Consider the following 15,039-nt stretch of genomic DNA (forward strand, 5'->3'; position numbering starts at 1 on the left):
GTCACCCACTGTGACCTACAGCACTTATATTTGCCTATTTGTGTCTGTTACCCTCCCATATAGATTGTAAGCTCTACGGGGCATGGACCTCCATCCTCTTGTGTCTTTGACTTTTAACTTATTGCAACTGTATCTTGTATTTACAACGTATTTGTATTTATTGTTATACTTCTGATATCTATTATTATCTTAATAACCCCCTGTTTGTATTAATGTATTCTACTGTACAGCGCTGCGTACATAAGTAGCGCTTTATAAATAAAGATATACATACATACATAACCATCCACAGGTACCTGCCACACCTTGAAGCTGTCAAGCAGCCAAGCTGGCCAATGGCAAGTCAATGTGTTCCTTCAAAACATTGTGCATGAGGTTCACTTTGACTTTTTTTTTTAAAAGACAGTCCATGCAGAACATTCCTGCCCCACTATATTTTATTATTTTACTACCTATAATTTAAATTTACTTGGTTTTTAGTGGCACGCAGTTCTTGCCTATGAGCACTGTGAGGTGAGAGGTGCAACACTGACTATGACTATGACTACGACTGACTGATTATCTTGTCTGGAACACTGTGTTGCCCCTTCCCTCCTGGCAGGTGATGGTATGATCCAAGAGAAAATAATCAGGGTGGTGAGTATGGATGTAGGAGGGGGTCAGTGCGTGCATTTTGGTTCATAGTTTCTTGGAATGTAAGTTAGCATTTTAGTTTGTGATTTTTGAACAATATTTAGTCACAAAAAAAAAAATCAGTCATAAAAGAGCAGCATCCTCCTCTGGTTTGATAAGGAATATTAAAATTAACTGAGATGTCTACTTTTTTTTGGGTGGGTTATTTTTAAATCAGTCCTTTCATCAGACTGAGCTTGCTTTTATTATACTAAAACTCTTGGCTCTCCAATCTCCAATCCATATGCCCACATCTAAACATCTTGCATCTACCATAAGGGCATCCGGGGGGGTGCAAAAACTAAACACAACAACAAAACTAATTCAGATTTCCCAGCCTTATAGTGTGTGTTTGTCCGCTACTCAAGAATGTGTCAGTCACTATGGAATGAGTGTGCGTGCAGCCCTCAGCCAATAAGATCAAAATACTGGCAGCCCATCAAGGGAGTGGGCACACCGGTTTTGTATTTATGTGAGACGCGTCTCACACATTCAACTTTATTTTATATTTACCATATGACATCACATCTTTCAACACAACTGTAAATCCACCCTAAAGGATCTGCATTCTAAAAGATGGAAAATGCATGGCATAAATAACATAAAATGTTGAATGTGTATCAAAAATATGTTACTGAATATCCTCTGTCACTTGACATTTAACTTCACCAAAAGTTTAATGAAAACAACATCAAATCATGACCGCCTTGCAGCTTTCACCAGTTAGGAATTAAAGGGAAACTAAAGCCTAAGAAAGATTTTGGCTAGAAATGCTGTATTGTACATACTAAGCTCAGTGTAAAGGCCCAGAGGTTCAGCAGACCTATATCACTAATAATCTACACCTTCAAATTTGTCCACAGCCGTTCACCATCTTGGATCTTGTTAGGCATTCTCTTGCAAGTCAGCTTCACTGCACATGCTCAGAGTTTCTTGGGCTGCTGTTAAAAAACTAAGCTTTGGGGTCATTGGAAATTATCAAAACATTAGGCAGTAAGGGTCACAGAGTAGCCAGTGTTACAGGGCTAATTATTAACGAATTTATACCGGGAACTGGTATATATGCTACCATGATATGTTAGTCCAATGTATTACTAATCAGACTCCTGATAGAAATGTCATATTATATATATACTGTTTATTGTGAGTCAATCCTTAAATTCAGATAACGTGACAATCCCTGAGCATATGATGTGAATTAGCAGAATAACAGGTGGGGTTCTACTGGGGGCATAATTGGAGGCACAAATCTTCATTGCTGAAGGGCTGTAGTGGCCGTGGACTGCTAGAAAAGCCCAAACCATTAGGTGTAACATTTCTAAACTTTGGCTCTCCTTTAAAAAGTCCTCAATGATCCTTTTCAAATGTTTGTCCAGGGCTGAATTTTTTTAATATTTATATATAATCAGGTTCCTTTTTATACATCATGTTAGTATGACATCTGGCCAAAAATCATCCAGATGTTTGTCAGATCACATTGGCTCATTGATGCAGTCTTTGCCCTGACGGTCTGTATCCCCACTGTTGTTATTCTATAGTTTGGATCAACCCAATATCGGCCACCTCAGGAGGGCATATGGGGGAACGTTCAGCTTGTTATATCTTTCTATGTTTCCTTTTTTCTAACTTTAAAATAAAACAATTATTTAAATTTTTTTTTTTTTAAAGGTAATGATTTCACATGACATTTAGGCTGATGCCACAAACCGCTTGCCGAGCATACGCCCTGCTACTGTAGTTTCTGCCTACCTTGTGCCTGCACCTGAATGGATGGAATGCGCTCGGATGCAGGCACGTGTAGCCGATATCCGCCAAAAAACACGAGACTTCACATCTCTGGCAGATATCGGCTACATGTGCCTGAACCCAAGCGTATTTCATTCATTCGCTTCTACATGCAGGCACAGGTAGAAGCTTATGGTGATATTTTCGGCAAGAGTTTTTTCGCTTGCCGAAAATATACGCCACATGCCCAGTGTGGCAACAGCCTTAATTGCACATTTAGGGATATGTAAAAACAAGGAACTGTATCAAATGTAATGGGGTACCCAACCTGACAGGCCCGGACTGGCAATCTGTTGGTTCTGGCAAATGCCACAGACACTATTAATTGGGCCTTTGGGGGGAGCTGTTTGGGCCTCTTTGAACTTAAGATGCCAAAACTTATTATAAATCTTAGTCTGGACCTGCAAACATGAAATCATAGACTCTCCCCAGGCATCTGCACAACCCCCAGTTATAAACCTTTAAGACAATTCTTTAGCATTGGATTTTATCTTTGTGTTCATCACATTTACAATGAAATGATAACTCAAATGCCAAAAGGCACATCTGCAGTCAATTTCAAGAAGCAGCACACTACAAAAAATCATTGTCCACACACTTTTTAACATCAATGGAGATTTTGTCCAAATAGCAATTTCTGTAGCCATGTCCATTAGCAGCCTTCACCTTTACTAAGTTCTTTGTCTGGAACACTACCAGTTCCAATGCCAGCTGTATTATTTACTGGCAAATTGTCTGTATGGTATAGATGAATTTCCCAGCCTAATAAGTGACACAGATTTACAGCTGAAGTTTAAACGTTCATCAGGGGAAAATACACAAATACCCAGTGGAGAAAATATTAAACTACAAATCTTGCTCTGCAGAATCTACAGTGCAACAGCATCACCCACAGGAAAGCTGGAGAACTGCATAATAACGGGAGCCAGTTGTGGAGTACAAACCCTGGGAAGGTTTCCAGCTGGAGCTTATCCATATATTTATTATCTGGATTCGGTAGCACAAATACCATCAGTACTAAAGTGATATAGAATTTCTTTAAATTAAATTGTGTTGTATGGCAATAGCACATGTGTAGCTATAACAATCATCGGTGTATTAACTGTTGTGTGTGTTCTATTTCAACAGCTACACATTAAACTGAAATAACCCCAGAAAGATATAATATTTGTTCACTGTACAAAAAAAGCAGGGCTGTATTTTCTGTAAAGGGACCTATGAACCCACGTCCTTAGGCAGCTTAGGCACAGGCAGAATTCATGAGCTTGTAATGGGCATACACAGAACCAACAATGGATAAGACACAGGGTTGTGCCATGTGTGGTTAATCCACCCGAAGCAGCCTGGACCTTTTTACCCAAGCAGTTAGACCGTGCCACAGTCAGCCTTTGTGAGACACTGACTTGCCATTGCTTGGAATTTAAATATAACCAACCAACTAACTATAACCAACAGACATCAAAAACCAAGTAATTACACCCTAAGCATGTCCTGCTATGCCCAACCACACCCATTATATCCCATCCCTGCCTTTGCTGCACCCCTGCTGGGACTATAAATATGGTTGCCTCCCCAAAACCTCAGTACGGTTGATAGGTCTCTTAAGGGGTGATTTCAACTGCAGGGGAGTGAGTGCAAGAGCACTAAGGGGTGCAAGAGTGTTCCATGCAGTCAGCAGTGCCTCCTTTCACTGCTACCTTGTGCCTTAGAATGCCATGCAAGGTAGGGGCACGAGGGAAGCACTCTACATGCCTCCCCTGCTCCCTCATCTAGCGCAGCCTAAAGAGCAGTCAGCAGGTCTCTGAACTCTGACAGGGAGCACAGAGACATTTGCTATTCACACAGTGACCCACACAGTGGGCAAATGAAAGAAAATGACAGATTGAAGCTTCTTTTTGCACTTTGCTCACTGTGTGCCGTCTTATAAAAACTGGAACACTCAACCTTTTTCCTTCACCAGAATAAAATGTCTATATTTCTTTCAATTCATTTTTATTTGCTAAATGTTTTCCCCAAAGTAAAATGAGACAAAAAAATTTTTTTTCTACCTCCCGAATGACTCAGTAATTGACCATATAGTTTCTATAAGAATATTTCTCAAACCACAAATAAAGAAAAAAAAAACGTCTGCTGAGACCATGATAGAAAGCTGAGAGAATCCAGCTAATAAAATCCTGGAAAACTTGCTGTAGTCTCACCATGGATTTGAAATGTTTTTGCCACTTTTAGGCAAAAAACATCTGAGAGAAATTATATGTAATATATATATTACACATAATAGATAAATATATATATCAGTTTTTCCACAGGTGGCTAGATATTTTCTCCTTTGGGTGCAAGCTTGGCTTGCTTGTTTTGTGGGATTCCTGCAATGTACTCATTTTTTAAAAAAAACTGTATTCAAAGATAGTGCTGCTTGATAATAAACCTAAAAGGTATTGGACCTCTTATCCAGAAAGCACTGAATTACAGGAAGTCAATCTCCCATATAGTTCATTTTAAAGGAGAAGAAAATGGTTAATAGAGCGACCCCCCCCACATACAAAATTGATAACATGGTGAACCACCACTTTAATGCTTAAATGATTTTTAGCAAATTTGAAGTATGGCAATCAAAATTAAAGAAAGGTCCCTTATCTAGAGAACCCAGGTCCCGAGCATTTTGGATAATAGGTCCCATACCTTAACTGTATATAAATACAAAGCACTTTTTAAAAAAGAGAATGGAGCTAAAATAGCATACCTGTATAATATATAAGTATATATATATATATATATATGTATATACAGTCCAGAGTGGGAGGCACTCGGGGAATGCACATACTTGGTAGTAGCCAAGTAACTGTGCACAGCCCCTTAGTTGTCCTACTTAGCGAAAATTCCATGGCAGTAAATGCCACCACTAGTAAACGCGTCCCAGGCCTGTCAGCGCCCCCCGCGGGGCAAGTCCAAAGTAATGCATGTCCCAAGGGTACAGGTGCCCCAAAGGGGTCACTGTCCTAGCGAATAGTGCCGCTATGCATGAGGCACTATAAGCGGGCATGCCGGGGTACATCCTGCTACCCCTTAATTGGGTCGCTGCGGGATCCAAGTGGGCAAATGAAGGTATTCAGGCAGAGTATGCACCAAAATTACACACCCAAGAGAAAGGAAGGATTAAAATAAAGCAAAAAGATATTTAACAATATAGTCTCATACAGTATTTCTGGACAACATGATCATTAATATAATCAAGGTAGAAAAAGGTTACAGTTAAGCCGATATTATATTGAAAGGCAAATATACATTGTAGCTTTGGTAGAATAGTATGAATTGATACAGTAGCCAATGTTATATTCAAAGCAAACAGGTTAGTTACAAGGTAGCCAACAATCTGCGCAGAAGCAGAAGGAATGGTTTAGATGAAACATCCTAGTGGCAATGTTTCGTTAAGGCCCTTGGGGGATACACAGTCCAGTCTGTGGATCCATCTTGATTCTCTCTGCAATAACGCTTGGTCCCTGTTCCCTCCTCTTGGAAGAGGAGGTTGAAAGTCAATGGCCATACATTTAAAGGTGGGTAAAGGATGCCTCAGTTTAAGGAAATGTCTCGCTACCGGTTGGTCTGCTTTACCCTCTTTTACTGCTCTGCTCACTGCAGGACGGTGATTTCCAATGCGTTCACGTAGAGTAGTGATGGTTTTGCCCACATAGTACAATCCACATGGACAGGTAATGGTGTACACAACATATGTAGAGGTGCATGTCAGTCTATGGGTGATCTTGAGTCGTTTGCCAGTAAGAGGGTGAGGAAAATCAGGGCCCGTGAGCAAACATCTACATGTAGTGCAATCGGGACACTTATAGCAACCTAATTTCTTGCGTGTAGATAGCCAGTCAGTCTGAGTTTTGGGGGGCCCTTTGAAGTCAGTTTTGACTAGTAGATCTCTCAGGCTACTACTTCTCTTGTAGCCCAGCATTGGCTTATTAGAAAGATACAGTGATAAGGTTTCATCCTGGCTAATCATTGGCCAGTTTTTCTGGATGCTTTTAGATAAGGATGAGGATGTAGAGCTGTATGTAGTAGTGAAAATGAGGGGGGTAGTTTGACTCGCCTCAGTTTTTCTCTTGTAGACCAACTCATCCTGCGTATGTAGAAGCACCCTTTGCAGTTGTTGGTTCAGCTGGATGTCTGTATAGCCTCGTTCGAGGAACCTATTATACATTTCGTTGAGTTGTGTTTTTGCTGTGTCGGATGAGCTATTGTTCCTGATTACCCGCAGGAACTGGGAGTAAGGGATGCCCCTAATGGTAGCTGGAGGGTGGTGGCTAGTCGCATGCAGTATGGAGTTACGGTTGGTAGGTTTGCGAAAAAGTCTGGTACCCAGTCCTGGACCTGACTTAAATATGTTTAAGTCTAAAAAGTCAACATTATCCTCATGGTAACTCAGGGTGAGTTTAATGGGATTATCAAGGGAATTCAGTTCCTGATGGAATCTTAGCATGCTTTCTGTCCCACCTGTCCAGATAAGGAAGAGGTCATCGATATAGCGAAAGTAAGTGAGGATAGAGCCGCCCAGTAGGGGAAGGATGGGTTCAGTCTCAAAATGGAGCATAAAAAGGTTGGCATACGAGGGTGCCAGCGCACTACCCATTGCGGTGCCTGACGTCTGGAGATAGAAGGAGGTTTCAAAACGAAAATAGTTTCTAGTCAGGGTCAATTCTAGAAGTTGAAGGAGAAACTCAATGGGTGTTTTGTTAGGTGGATTTAGTGCCAATGCGATGCGGGTTGCCCATATACCCTGGTCATGGGGTATAACCGTGTACAGACTTTTGATGTCCATAGTAACCAGAAGGCTGTCCGTAGGGATGTCACCGAGGTCTTTAAGTCTTTGTATCACGTGTGGAATCCCGTGCATAGGACTGCATGGACTTAACCACAGGTTGCAGATATGAATCGATATAAGTAGCCACAGGTTGATACAGTGAGCCTACTGCAGAGATAATGGGTCGGCCTGGTGGTGCTGAAAGTGACTTGTGTATCTTTGGTAATGTATAAATAATGGGTATGCGTGGGTAGTCCGTGTTCATATATTGGGCAGTGTCCAAGTCCACCCACCCCGCATTAAGGGCCGAGGTAAGCAGGGAATCTAATTCTCTCTTAAATGTATTGGTAGGGTCCCCAGGAAGGAAGGAAGGAAATAATAAAACTCACCACTTGCATTTAAAAAAGAAGCTTTATTTTTGTGACTTTTTGTGGAAATCCTAAGAGTGCCGACATCCTTTACCTATCTATATATATATATATATATAATATACTGGGGTCACTTTTCCACAGACTGGCTTAGCACATCTCTAAAATCCCCTTTCAGTAACATCTACAAACCAATGAAATTGCCGGTAAGTACATGGGATCAGTTATCCGAAAACCCATTCTCCAGAAAGCTCCGAATTACGGAAAGCCCGTCTCCTATAGACTCAATTTTAATCAAATAATTCAGATTTTGAAAATTGATTCCCTTTTTCTCTGTAATAATAAAACAGTACCTTGTACTTGATCCCAACTAAGATATAATTACCCCTTATTGGGGGCAGAACAGCCCTATTGGGTTTATTTAATGGTTAAATGATTCCCTTTTCTCTGTAATAATAAAACAGTACCTTGTACTTGATCCCAACTAAGATACAATTAATCCTTATTCGATGCAAAACAATCCTATTGGATTTAATTAATGTTATATTGATTTTTTAGTAGACATAAGGGGCCTGATTCACTAAAGGGCGATAAAAATTATCGCATGCTTTTTCGCGTTAAAAAACGCAAAATAATTTGCGTGCAATTCACCATAGTATTATCGCGTGCGAAAAATCGCCATTTTCGCATGCGGTATTTCTCACACTAGTTTTACTGTTTTGCGTTAATTTCCGCGCTGAGAAGAATATGATCGCATGATTCACTATAACTTTTGCGCGCTAAATATCGCATTCGGCTATGCGAAAATTAACACCTACTACAGGCAGGCGAAAAATTATACAAAAGCACAGTAAATGATTTTTTGCAATAAAATATGGACTTACAGTGTTATTTATTCAAGTCTGTATTTCCCCTAGAGTGACGCAGCTGCCAGTTTGCAGCGAAATGTTCATTTTTAATACAGTAATTTTCTGCAAGTATTGGCGTGTATGGCTAACATGGCGTGCGTTCATTTGCGCGACTATTTATATTCGCAGCGAATTTTTGGACGTGCGTTGAATTTTTTTCGCGGCTGATTTTTTCATGCGTTTCTCAAAACAATCTGCCAATGGCAAAACGCATGAAAAAATTTGCCACGCAAAAATTCACCGCACATCCAAAAATTGATACAAGTGTCAAAAAATAATAGTCATAGCAACAATTTTTTTGCCCGCACAACATTTTTGCCGTTTCATGGATCTTTCGAAAGATTTGCTAATTTTTCACTAAAGATAACCAGAACACATTTGCTCATCACTAGTGGCTACTATTTATAAGCATCTACCATTTATATGATACCATTCATATGCAGCGATTATTCGCGTATTAGTGCATGTACCGGCAAATACCGCATTGAAATAGCCTTTCCCGAGTTAAATAACGCATGCAATATCGCGCATAAAAAAGCGCGAGTATGCTTATAGTGAATCGTGCGAAAAATCGCCAAAATTAAGCCGCGGTAAAAATTTTAGCGCACAATAAAAATAGCGCACGTTTTATCGCCCTTTAGTGAATCAGGCCCAAGGTATGGAGATCCAAATTATGGAAAGACTCCTTATCCGGAATAACCTTGGTCTCGAGCATTCTGGATAATGGGTTCTATACCTGTATAAAATATCAGTACAGTGTCCATTTTTGGTCTCCCAAATGCAGTCCTCCTGCTGTTGAGTATTGGGAAATATTGCAGCTGTGATTTAATAAAACTTAAGGTTCAAGACATCCCTGACCTGGGGTTATTCTTTCAGTGCAGGAGCAAAATATTACAGCCTTGTTGCTTTAAGAAAAGTCCAAACAGCATCACGGGGCCTTGAGTATATGAAGCAATCATGATGTAACAGCGCAAATACCCTATTAAGTAATATCTTGTGATTTGAAAATGATATAATTGTGCAAACAAATGTTGATTTCATTCTTTGTTATTTGTAACAAGTGTGTGTATTTGTAACAAGTGTGTGTATTTGTAACAAGAAATACATAATGTGCTGTTGGATAAAAAAAATCTAATTCTGTGGAAATAATTTTTGGAAAAAAATGGAACATTCTTGAATACTGAAGAGGATTGGAAGCCCAGTTAGTGCAATAAATATGTGGTATTTATTGCAAACTTCCACAATGGTCTTGTTACATCTCAATTGTTTAAAAAGTCAAATTGTTCAAGGAATAGCAGACGTCATATAGAAAGTATGCCTCATATGTTATAAATTGCCTTGCGGTCTGTAGTCACTGTTCCCTTGGGTTGGAAACTCCCTAGCTTTCCTTATCAACTTCACAGTTACCCCAATGAGTCAGCGGCTACTGCAACACTGAACAAATACATAGGAGAAGCTGCCTAGCAACTTCACTGGTTTAGAATTTGGAAATGGAATAGCTAGTCAGGCTTAGCGACCCACAGTACTTTGTATTTCTATCATGCAATTCACGCAATTATTATGAATACTACTTATACACATCTGGTGCTACAATCTGATATCTTCCATAGACTCCATTTTAATTAAATAATTCACATTTTGAAAAATTGACTTCCGTTTTTCTGCAATAATAAAACAGTACCTGTACTTAATCCCAATTAATATATAATGAATCCTTATTGGAGGCAGAACAGTCCTATTGGGTTTATTTATTGTTTAAATGATTTTTTTTATTAGACTAAGGGGGAGATTTACTAAGACACGAACGCTCGGAGCGTGCATTCATACTCTCTGATTGTATCTTTGCTGATTTTTTCGCACTTGCACAACTTTTTCATACGCCCGCGAGACTTTTTCGTGCACTTGCGCAACTTTTTCGGAAGCTTGTGCGAAAAATTCGGAAAGCTTCTGCCGCTGTCTACAATCGTTCTGTAGGAAAGTTTTGTGACTTTTGGATCGCCAATATGATATTATCGTGACTAATACGATTTTTTCGTAAGCATTTTCGTGATATTTGAGATCTTCAGAAATGATCGTATCCAATCCGAATTTTTTCCATTCGGGATTCGAACTCGCGTTTTAATGAATCGGCCCTTAAGGGGCAGATTTATCAAAATGTGAGTTTAGAGCTTACATAGATTCGCACATTTATCAGCGAAGCTGCTCACCACTACTTGCAAATTGTCTTTTTTTTTTAGCCATTTTGTCGCATAGTAAATCATAGTAAAAACTTTTTTTTTCCTGTAACTTTAATCGCTAAAAAAAATCTAAATTGGAAAAAAAATATGATTAGTAAATGGTCCCCTTAAAGTATGGAGATCTGAATTATGGAAAGATCCCTTGTCCGGAAAACCCCAGGTCGGAGCATTCTGGGTAACAGGTGCCATACCTGTATAACAAGCAGCTCAGAAAGGAAAGTAGTTATGGAGCCTCCTTTGATGAGACTGTATTTGTATATTTGGCTGACAAAAGAAATGTGCAGTAAACGTTTGTTTTCCCTAAAGTACATTAAAATACCACAGATACCACAGAGCTCTCCAGCTAATTCATTGTTATATATATGGTGATTACTGTTCATTACATGGAACAAGTCACAGACACAATCTGGTGAACAGAAATGGAGCTCAGAGCTTAGGGGTGCTTCCAATTAGTAGCACTATTCCTTTACTCCATGAATGTGCATTATACATTAATAACTGCATTAAACGACTGCCATATAAGGCTGGACTCTCAGTTTGCTGAATTCAAAGCAAAATCCAATCAGTTATGGTCAGAGATACTGGAAAGAGAGGAAAAACACACACATCACTAATATGCTTTCAGAGTTTCACTGCCTCCTGTATAGATAAATAGGGTCAGTTAACTTCTATGTTGCTAAGTGGACGCTAACTAACACTAAAGAACAGCATGTGTTTTGCACACAGGTCTTAGTGATACTTTGTACTCCTCTGCTTTATTTTCTGTGTGTGCCAAGGTTGTCCCGAATGCCACAAAACAGGCAAAGGCTGTCAGGTGGGGGTTGCTGGGAGCTGTAAAACAACAACATCTGCAGCTTCACATTTCTTTCTTCTTTAGTTGGGCCTCCCTCCTCTAGGCCTGGTCTCTGTGCAACAAAAACATTGTAGAGAATGTCTTGATAATTAAAAAAAAAGGTCTACCATTCATTGGGACCTATAGGGCAATCAATCCCTATAGTTTTAAAGGGGGTTGTTCACCTTCAAATTTGTATGATGTAGAGAGTGCTATTCTGAGACAATTTGCAGTTGGTCTTCATTTTTTATTTGCAGTTTTTTGACCAGTACCTCTAGGATATCTTTTGTAATAACACTTTCTATGAAAGTGAGATAGTTAGTAAGGGATAGAAAGAGCAGCTCCAACCAGGAGAGATAGCTGGGAGTAGTCTCCTTTACAGGCTCTGCTACCTAGTGTAGGGACCGTAGTAGTGACAAGTGTATCAGGTTTAGCTTTGTTCTCCCTGATCCAGGTCTGCTGTATGGGATCCGACCACTGGAGGTAGAAACCCAAGCTACTTGGCTACATCTTTATTCTGCTTGCTCTGCATTGAACCTGCCCATCCATTTGCTCTAAATCTGCATTGTGAGTATTTTGTGCTTATCCCTGTGGATCAATTATCTTGGACTATAAAACCCAGTTCTGTTTGAGTTTGCACACAGCATAAGTGAGTTGTAGTTGCACTGATCCTTTCATATTACCAAGGCCCATCCTGTGTGTTACAGTCCAGTGTACCCCATGCTCTATAGCAGGGCTTCCCAACCTTTTCAGCAGCACGGCCCGGTAGGAGGCAAATTTTTTTTCCCACGGACCAAGGGGGCGGGGCGCGCCGCGTAATACATGCGACACGCTGGGGAGGGGGGGTGCGCTGCGGCCCACTGCCCTGCTTTCCACGGCCCGGAACTGGTCCGCGGCCCGGCGGTTGGGGACCCCTGCTCTATAGCCATTCTAGCTGGTTATTGTTTTACAGTCAAAGAGGGGCAACACATTTCTAACATGATTTGTTCAGAGTTTAATGTGTGACTACTATGTTGCTATATTGTAGTACCATTTTGCATCTGTTGCAGCAAATTCTTTCATAGACAATCGACATAGAATCGGCTGCTAAAAAAACCCAAAACAATAACTTTTGGGAAAAGCATCTCCTAGAAATCAAAAGCCCCAAGTTTTAATTAGAATTTAATTAGAGACACAGACAAGCTATACATTGTCACTTCCATTTTAAAATGTTCTGGGAACGCTGTACACAACTTATGGGTTGTTATACCATCTTCATCAAAGCTTTGTTCTTAAAATAGTCTCTTCCAAAGGCGAGAATCCTTTTTCTGTCTGAAGGTTGGGGCGGTGAAGAAATCAAGCTACTGAGAAGCAATTGTGCAACTCAATGGATTCTGTTTCATATCTTTGTGCTCATTCCAGCTGGAATCATAGGAGATGCTATCTCTCTTGTGCACATCTGAAAAGAGACATTGTTCCAAGAAGTGCGTGGGTGGCGAATTAAACAAACAGCTGAGTGTCAACCCAAAAAAGCATGCCCTCTTCATTTTTTACCCAACACACATTTCGACACAGAGAGCCCTGCTCCCAGTTTTCCCTTTTAAAAGAGAATCTTACTGGTAGCCATGGTGACTGCCAATCTTCAATGTGGCACTCTCAATGAGGTATAGTCCAAGCTATCCATTGTTTGGTTGTTAAAGAAGAACTAAAGGCTAGCTATAGAAGTAGGGCAGAAATGTTGTACATTATGTTTTTGTACATGATGTGTTGGATTCTGTACCAGCCCAAGGCAACCACAGCCCTTTAGCAGGGAAGATCTGTGCCCCCAAAGATGCCCCAGTAGCCCCCAATCTTCTTTTCTGCCGATTCCCTGCACATACTCTGTGCTGCTGTCACTTACCTGAACTTAGGGACCCACTCACAATATACTGTATATATAGAATATAAATGTCACACTGTACTGTATATATAGAATATAAATGGCACACTATACTGTATATATAGAATATAAATGGCACACTATACTGTATATATAGAATATAAATGTCACACTATACTGTATATATAGAATATAAATGGCACACTATACTGTATATATAGAATATAAATGGCACACTATACTGTATATATAGAATATAAATGTCACACTATACTGTATATATAGAATATAAATGTCCCAATATACTGTATATATAGAATATAAATGTCACACTATACTGTATATATAGAATATAAATGTCACACTATACTGTATATATAGAATAGAAATGGCACACTATACTGTATATATAGAATATAAATGGCACAATATACTGTATATATAGAATATAAATTTAAAATTTCACAGGCTGAGTAGTAGTTATTCAAGATTCACAATATGTGGCAGCATAGAAGCCAGTGTATTCTGCACCAGAATTAACAGCCGTGTGGCCTACCCAAGTCCAAGATGGCACCGATCCTAACTGTTATAGGGCTGCTGAACCTGGTACAATAGGATCAGTCTATAAACGACAGCATTTCTAGCTAGATCCTTTTATAGGGTTTAAGGCTCCTTTGAATGTCATAAAATACACCACTGGGCTGCATTCATCATAATGATGAACATGAACATTTGGGTTCCGTTAAAAAGAAATTAATAGCTACCAAATCCAAAGAAGCTACAACATATTTTTGTGTGTGCAGCTGTGCTATCGAGTAAAGCAAACAAAGTAAACATGAGTAATGCTGGCACACATGCGTTTCATTTCTGCCTTTTACACAGTATCCTTTAACCTGCTTTCTCTATAGATTCCACAGGAATCAGTCAAGACTTTTCATGCTGGCCGAGACAGGAGATGACTGTTCTTTTCAGCCACAGTGCAGCTGATGCAATTTATTATAGCATGAAAATGAATGGGTTTCTGCGTTGGTTTTGCATTTGAAAAAGTGGTATTGTTATTAACATTAACTAGAGGGAAGAGGCCAAGAAAAGTATCAACCAAAGGCATTGGGTTACAGAAATTAAATGGGGTATAATGAGGACAAGTTGAAAACAGACAGTTGAATTTGGGACCTTTAATAGATTTCCAACTGGCCCAATATTAGCCCTTCCTTTGTTCTTAAAGAAAAACTATACCCCCAAACAATGTAGGTCTCTATAAACATATATTGCATAAAACCCTGCTTCATCTAAATAAACCATTTTCATAAATATATACTTTTTAGTAGTATGTGTTATTGGGTATCATAAGATTCACAGTGCACACAAACAAACCAAGGGCACATATACATGTTAGGTCACATCATCCAATTAACGGACAGAAATCTGCCTTTTGCTTCCAATGTCTAACATAATGGCCAGAACACAACTTCCTCCTTTACAGTGCTCTAAGCTGTTATCAGTCAGTAACGAATCAGTGACTTAGGGGGGGCATATGGGACATAACTGTTTAGTTAGTTTGCATTTGAATCTGAC

Source organism: Xenopus tropicalis, chromosome 2 (genome assembly GCF_000004195.4).
Source record: "Xenopus tropicalis strain Nigerian chromosome 2, UCB_Xtro_10.0, whole genome shotgun sequence".
Classification (NCBI taxonomy): domain Eukaryota; kingdom Metazoa; phylum Chordata; class Amphibia; order Anura; family Pipidae; genus Xenopus; species Xenopus tropicalis.